The sequence below is a fragment of the Peromyscus maniculatus genome, chromosome 6 (assembly GCF_049852395.1).
Source record: "Peromyscus maniculatus bairdii isolate BWxNUB_F1_BW_parent chromosome 6, HU_Pman_BW_mat_3.1, whole genome shotgun sequence".
NCBI lineage: Eukaryota > Metazoa > Chordata > Mammalia > Rodentia > Cricetidae > Peromyscus > Peromyscus maniculatus.
This window is the reverse complement of record NC_134857.1, coordinates 79663110-79669067: the sequence shown is the minus strand read 5'-3', so window position 1 is coordinate 79669067 and position 5958 is coordinate 79663110. Positions and strand designations below refer to the sequence as shown.

Sequence of the window (5958 nt, the reverse complement as noted above, 5' to 3'; positions counted from 1 at the left end):
ATCACAAGGGCTACACTGATTAAAAGATGCAAATACTATATCAAGTCCTCTGTATCAATATCAATATTTGTTTAGAACAACTCCTTCACTAGAAAAAAAGCCAGTCTGATGCACTTGAACAGAACCCAAGCAATTCTGACTCTCCATTCCATGAAAACATGTTAATGTACGGTATTAGAAACGTGAAGGAAAGGAATATTCACTGGTATATCACTCTTCAATCTCCATTTTGACCATAAAATAGGGCTTACAATTTTTGTTTCATACAATATACATTGGTTGCCAAATTTTAAGTTTGTCCTAATTGCTTAATATATACTGCTGTTAGTCTGCTCCATAAATGTCATCCTTCTTGTGCTTCAGTTCTTCAAAGTCAAACTCAGATCCTGTAATCCTCCTATCGATATCTTTAATGTCATCACAGATTGTCTTGGAGTAAGTGATAGCGGAGGGGAAATAAAGATCTGGCTATATGTTCCTGAATCTTTAAGTACAAAGAGGTCACTGATGTTAATATATTTTTGTTCCATTAGTTACAAGAGCTCCAAAGTTGGTTCATTTTCTTTCTCAGGTCCCTTGGTCTCCACAGTTGTATTTAACAATGGCAATATATTTGCCCTGGTGTTGCCCACATCATGTGCAAAAGAGATCATGCAAACATAGATGTCTGACTTTCTGTTGGATGATAATCCGGCAGGAGTTGGCATCATTGGTGGTCTTGATAGGGCGGCTAAAGATACAGGTCGCTATGATTGCCTGGCCCACTTTTTCAACCCTAACTTCTCTACATGGCCATGGTCACAGATGAGGTGATTTCAGAAAGTAATCTCTCAGATTTTACACCACCCACTTTTCCATTTTGTACAATGACTTCTTCAATTGGTTTATTCAACATGTAAGCACCTCCAAATATAGCACTTAACCTTGCAAATCTTTGTGGCAATCTTTCAAGATCATAGAGCAGATAAAGGTATGGACTTTTACCATGGCTTACTGAAGACCTGCTGTAAAGTTTAATTCTGTTAATGGTATCAAAATATGACTGATCCAAGTCGTCATCTGTTCTGTACCACGCGAGTACCATGAGAAAGAATGACCAGTAAAACCTATAACATCTTGGATCAACTTCTTATCCACATCTCTCACTGAGGTCTTCTCAGGGTCAAGGCCCTCAAAACCTCTAGGATCTTTTTCCTCAACATTGGCAACATGAACTAAGAACTTCCGGAAGCAGCATTTTTCAAACAGCCCCATTAAGCTGGGTGCCAGGGCTTCTGCTTCAGTGGAAGGAACCTTTTAGATCTTTTCTACCACACAGAACACAGCTCCCTTCAATCACTTTGAAATCCATATAGCAGGTGACTTCTGTGTAAAGCCTCATCTTCACAAACTGCCTATTGACCATAAGAAACGTGGGGATTAAATCAACATTCCAGATGACTTAAGTCATCTCCCCATTGAGGCTCGTGGTTGACCTGGTAATTTAAATCTTCTGTGTAAGTCTTCCAGTGGCATTATAGATGTGCTTTCTCCTGCATAGTATGGGTCTTGGCCCACATGAAGAACCTACTTTCTGTTCACTGACATTATTCCTGACAGATACATCCCATTGGGCTGGTGCCCAAGCACATCACATAGAATGCCTCATTCATAGGGCTTTGGGGCCACCATAGAGAAGGGGCTTTAGGGCCACCATAGAGAAAGGAGCGAGAAGTTTGGCAGCTGTCTATCCCCCACCCCACCCCAGCTGTTGTGTGTAGAGGGGGGTAGACCTGAGGAAAGAAAAAACAGAGCCAACTAGGAGGTGAGGCCGACCACCACCTCAGCAACATTTTCAGGTTAAAAAAAATCTTAGTGATTTTATGAAACTTGTGAAGGATAACGTTTCCTGACCTCAGTCCTGCCACCTGTTAATGTGAATGGATCAGGGAATGATATTTTAGTGAGCTATCTAGGTGATTATGATGTGCAGTTAGCTTTGGAAATGTTAATTTAGACAATTAAAACTCATCATTAACAAATTCACATGAACTGTTCTCCAAACATTTCCAAGAGGTGATAAGACTGAACAGTCAAGATATTATGTTCGTGTGTGTGTGTGTGTGTGTGTGTGTGTGTGTGTGTGTGTGTGTGTAGACTAAAGGATGATATGATATTTGGGGTCTTCCTTTGTTGCTATCCACCTTATATTTTGAAATAAGGTCTCTTGCTGAAGCAGGAGCTCATTGATCTGGCTAGACTGACTGGCCAAGAATCTGCCAGTTCCCAACAACAGCCTTGGCTCTGGGCTTATAGGCGAGCTACGATGTGCAGCTTTTAGGTGCATGTTGAGGATCTGAACTCAGATCCTCCTGCTTGCACAAAAAGCACTTTTCTATGCCATCTCTCCAACCCAAGACTGTGTTCTTTTAGCAACTAGCAGATGCCCACAATCTACAATATAATACTGATTCTGTCTTTCTGTTCTAAGGAAAATAAATTCTTGTTCTCAGTTTTTCCATATAAAATGGAACTCATAAAAGTAACATCCAAGAGGTGCTGTGAGGATTAAATAAATAAATTTATTCCTGCTCTCTTAAAAGTGGACATGCTGCATATGTGCTCAGTACAGGGGCATCATCCTCACTAATGTTAAAGAGCCTGATTGAGAGCAACCAGGATCACCATAATGATTTCATATACTTAAAAATGTGAGAAAGGAGGCAGAAAGCTACACAACTACACTAACTCACAAAAAGAGCAAATCCGCCTTGTAAAGAAGCTTCCTTGATTTCTTACATAATCATTGTTGTGAGTACTCAGTGAAAACAGTCATTGAAATCCAGTGCATAATGCATAGTGTGTGTACACCTGAGTTCAAACATGTTGGTTTTCACTCATAACTGTTCCTTTTCTGTCAGACAGAGCTGCTCCTAACACACTTGAGGACCTGATGACAGGAGCTCACAGCAGCAGTAACTAAGATAAACATGCTTAGAATATAACTCTTAATCCATCCTACTTAACTTAATTTTACCTAACTCTCCTCATTTCAGAAACAGAGCCACCATCTATGCAGACACCTGGGGATCACAATGACCTCCAGTCTCACATAGACATGCATGCAACTGATCAGACAAGTCTCATAAAATTTGCCTCCAAAGAGTATCTTGAATCTGTCCACCTGTCTTCATAACCTTCTCCCATCTAGAATTTCTTGGCCTCTTCTAAATCTCTATAGGTATTCCCCATACAGCAGCCATTGCAATACTATAAAACTCAGCTTCATGCTTCTCCCAAAAAATAAACTACTATGATAATGATTTTCATGACTTAACATGATTGAGCCTCTGGAAACTCAAATTATTTGATTACACATTATTTCTCGGTACATCTGTGAGAGTCTTTCTAGATGAGATTGACATTTGAATGGGTATAACCGAGTGTTGCCTTATATGTTTTATGCTGCTATGGTAAAATACAATGGACAGTTGGTTAAGAACATAGAAATTTGTTATTCTTATGTTGGATGATGGCCTTAGACATTCAAGATCAAAGTAGCAGTAGGTTTAAATGAGAACTAATTCTTCACAGATGTCTATGGGGTTGGTTTTCTTTGTTGTTTGGTTGGTTGGTTGGTTGGTTGGTTGGTTAGTTGGTTACTTGGTTGGTTGATAGAATTTTTCCCTATGTCCTAAGTGGCTGAAAATGCTTACAAGTTCTCTTAGTTCCATTTTTAATATCATTATTTAATTACTCTTCCTTTATTGTAATAAGGAGTTGAGACATCCTACTGAAAGAGAGAAGCTTTATGTTTCCTCTCATAGCTCAGGAGTCCAAGCCTGGTTGGCCTGATTGCTTTGGGGAAATAATGAAACAGCGCACCATGGGAGGAATGTGTGATAGAACAAAATCACTCACTGCATGAAGAAGGAACATTCAAGGAGACTGAAGTCTCACAAACCTCTTCCTGGGAACACTCCAGTGTCCTAAACACTCATCACACAAGTGGATTTCTGAAAGGTTCCACCACCTTCTATAGTTCCCATGCTGTGGACTATGCCTTTTCTAAATGTCAATCCTAGCATGGCAGCATAAATCTATGAGCCCAGGTACTGGGGTAACTTAAGCAGGAGAATCATTTAAATACCTGAGTTAGAGACTAGCCTAAGTAACATGCTGAGACCCTACACCAAAAAGTAAAAAGAGAAAGAAAAAATCTTTAATTAGAAGATCTAACAATATTAGCTGCAATCCCATTTGTAAAGAAAGATCCCTCAAACCTAGTAACTTATCAAAAGCACAACTTCACCCAGGGCCAATCCTGCAGGAAATGCTCAGCTTTTCTCTTCACTCTGATCCTGGGCAGTACTTGGGAAGACACACAAATAGTGTTGACTAAATTGGCCACAAGTAGAATGTATAAAAGTGAATAAAACAACTGTGGAACAGGAGAGGCATTAATGCAACTAACGATTCATGATTTGTGGCATCAGATCATGTGGGGTGTGTTGGGAGCAGGTGAGACTAACATCAAGTAACAGAGCTGAATAAAGCCCCCATGTGCCAGGGGTCCACTTGTCTTGTTTCTAGGTTTCTCCTCTCAGCAAAGTCCACACAAGAGTTCTTGGCCTGAAGCCAGAGGGGCTGATGAGACTTCCACACCATTCACTCCTTTCTAAGCTAGGTCCCTGGACAAGGTGCTAATGAGCAGTAAAGGGCCAGAAGGTGAGGAGGAGGAGGGAGAAACAGGGTCTGGATTATCCATGACCTGTATAATCGGCCCCTTAAGAACTGGATTGATAGATTCGCAGAATCCCCTTTCCACCCAAGAGTGTGAGGGAGATTTGGAAGAGATGCTAAGGTACCAGGAAATGAAATGTGGTCTTGTTAGGAATCTGCAGGCATTGATACAGCCTCCACTAAAAGTGCCTTTGAGGGGACTGAGAGTGGTTTTGAGTGCTTGTCAGTGGGCTCTCAGCCTGTGGGGGTTTTTTATAGCTCATTCAGGCACAAAACTATTATATTTCAGGAAAGTTTCTGAAAACCATTTCCTTTCATCACTCCCATGGCTTTAGTCTGTGCATTTCCCCTACAGAGAAGCCATTGATCAAAGTCCAACCCAGGGAGGGTGGAAACCAGGTTCCCCAAAGTGACACACATTCTAATTTGTACAATCTGTGCATTCTAAGTAACGAAATGACTTCACTGAAGGTTGAGTTAGTAAGAGATGTGCAAATTCATGGTCGTGTGTTGGCTTCAGGGTATGAGGGATTCGAACATGGATTCTGGGAGTCAAATACATTAGGTTAAATCAAGGTTCAGCTTTTACCAGCTAATGTTGCTTTGGAAAAGTCAATATCTCTAGGCCTCATGTCTCTCAGCTTTTAAACAAGAATAGTTTAGATAAGATGCTGTGGTATAGATAAAACACGTGGCAGATGTGTGTCAAATGATAAAAGACGGTGATGGAGTATTGCTGATGATTGACTGCTACCGAAATAGCCATGACTACCATAGGGAGTTGATTGGTATCCAAAGGTTCCTGCATCAAAGGACTCACCTAGATTCCATGTTGAGTCATAAAAGTCACAACTTAAAGTCACTTACATAGAAAGACTTAAAAACAAAATATACACTATAATTTCTTATTAGAAATATAAGGTGAGTTGATACAGCAAACTTTAACTTATATCTTTTTTTTATGGTATTTCAAGACAGGGTTTCTCTGTGTAGCTTTGCGACTTTCCTAGAACTCATTTTGTAGACCAGGCTGGCCTCGAACTCACAGAGATCTGCCTGCCTCTGCCTCCCAAGTGCTGGGATTAAAGACATGCACCACCACCACCCGGCAACTTACATCTTACATGTATAATTGTTTTTAAGTTCAAGAAAACTTAAAGATCTCAGAGTGGTGGCAAACTTTAGTCTCTGCACTCAGGAGACAGAGGTGGATCTCTATGAGTTCAAGGCCAGTCT

At 40.5% G+C, this 5958-nt stretch overlaps 1 pseudogene; it reads right to left on the bottom strand.

The window, feature by feature from the left end:
* Window positions 1–324: 324 nt before the first annotated feature.
* On the bottom strand, window positions 325–1652 carry LOC102917165 (rab GDP dissociation inhibitor beta pseudogene; annotated as a pseudogene).
* Between the last annotated feature and the right edge of the window lie 4306 nt (window positions 1653–5958).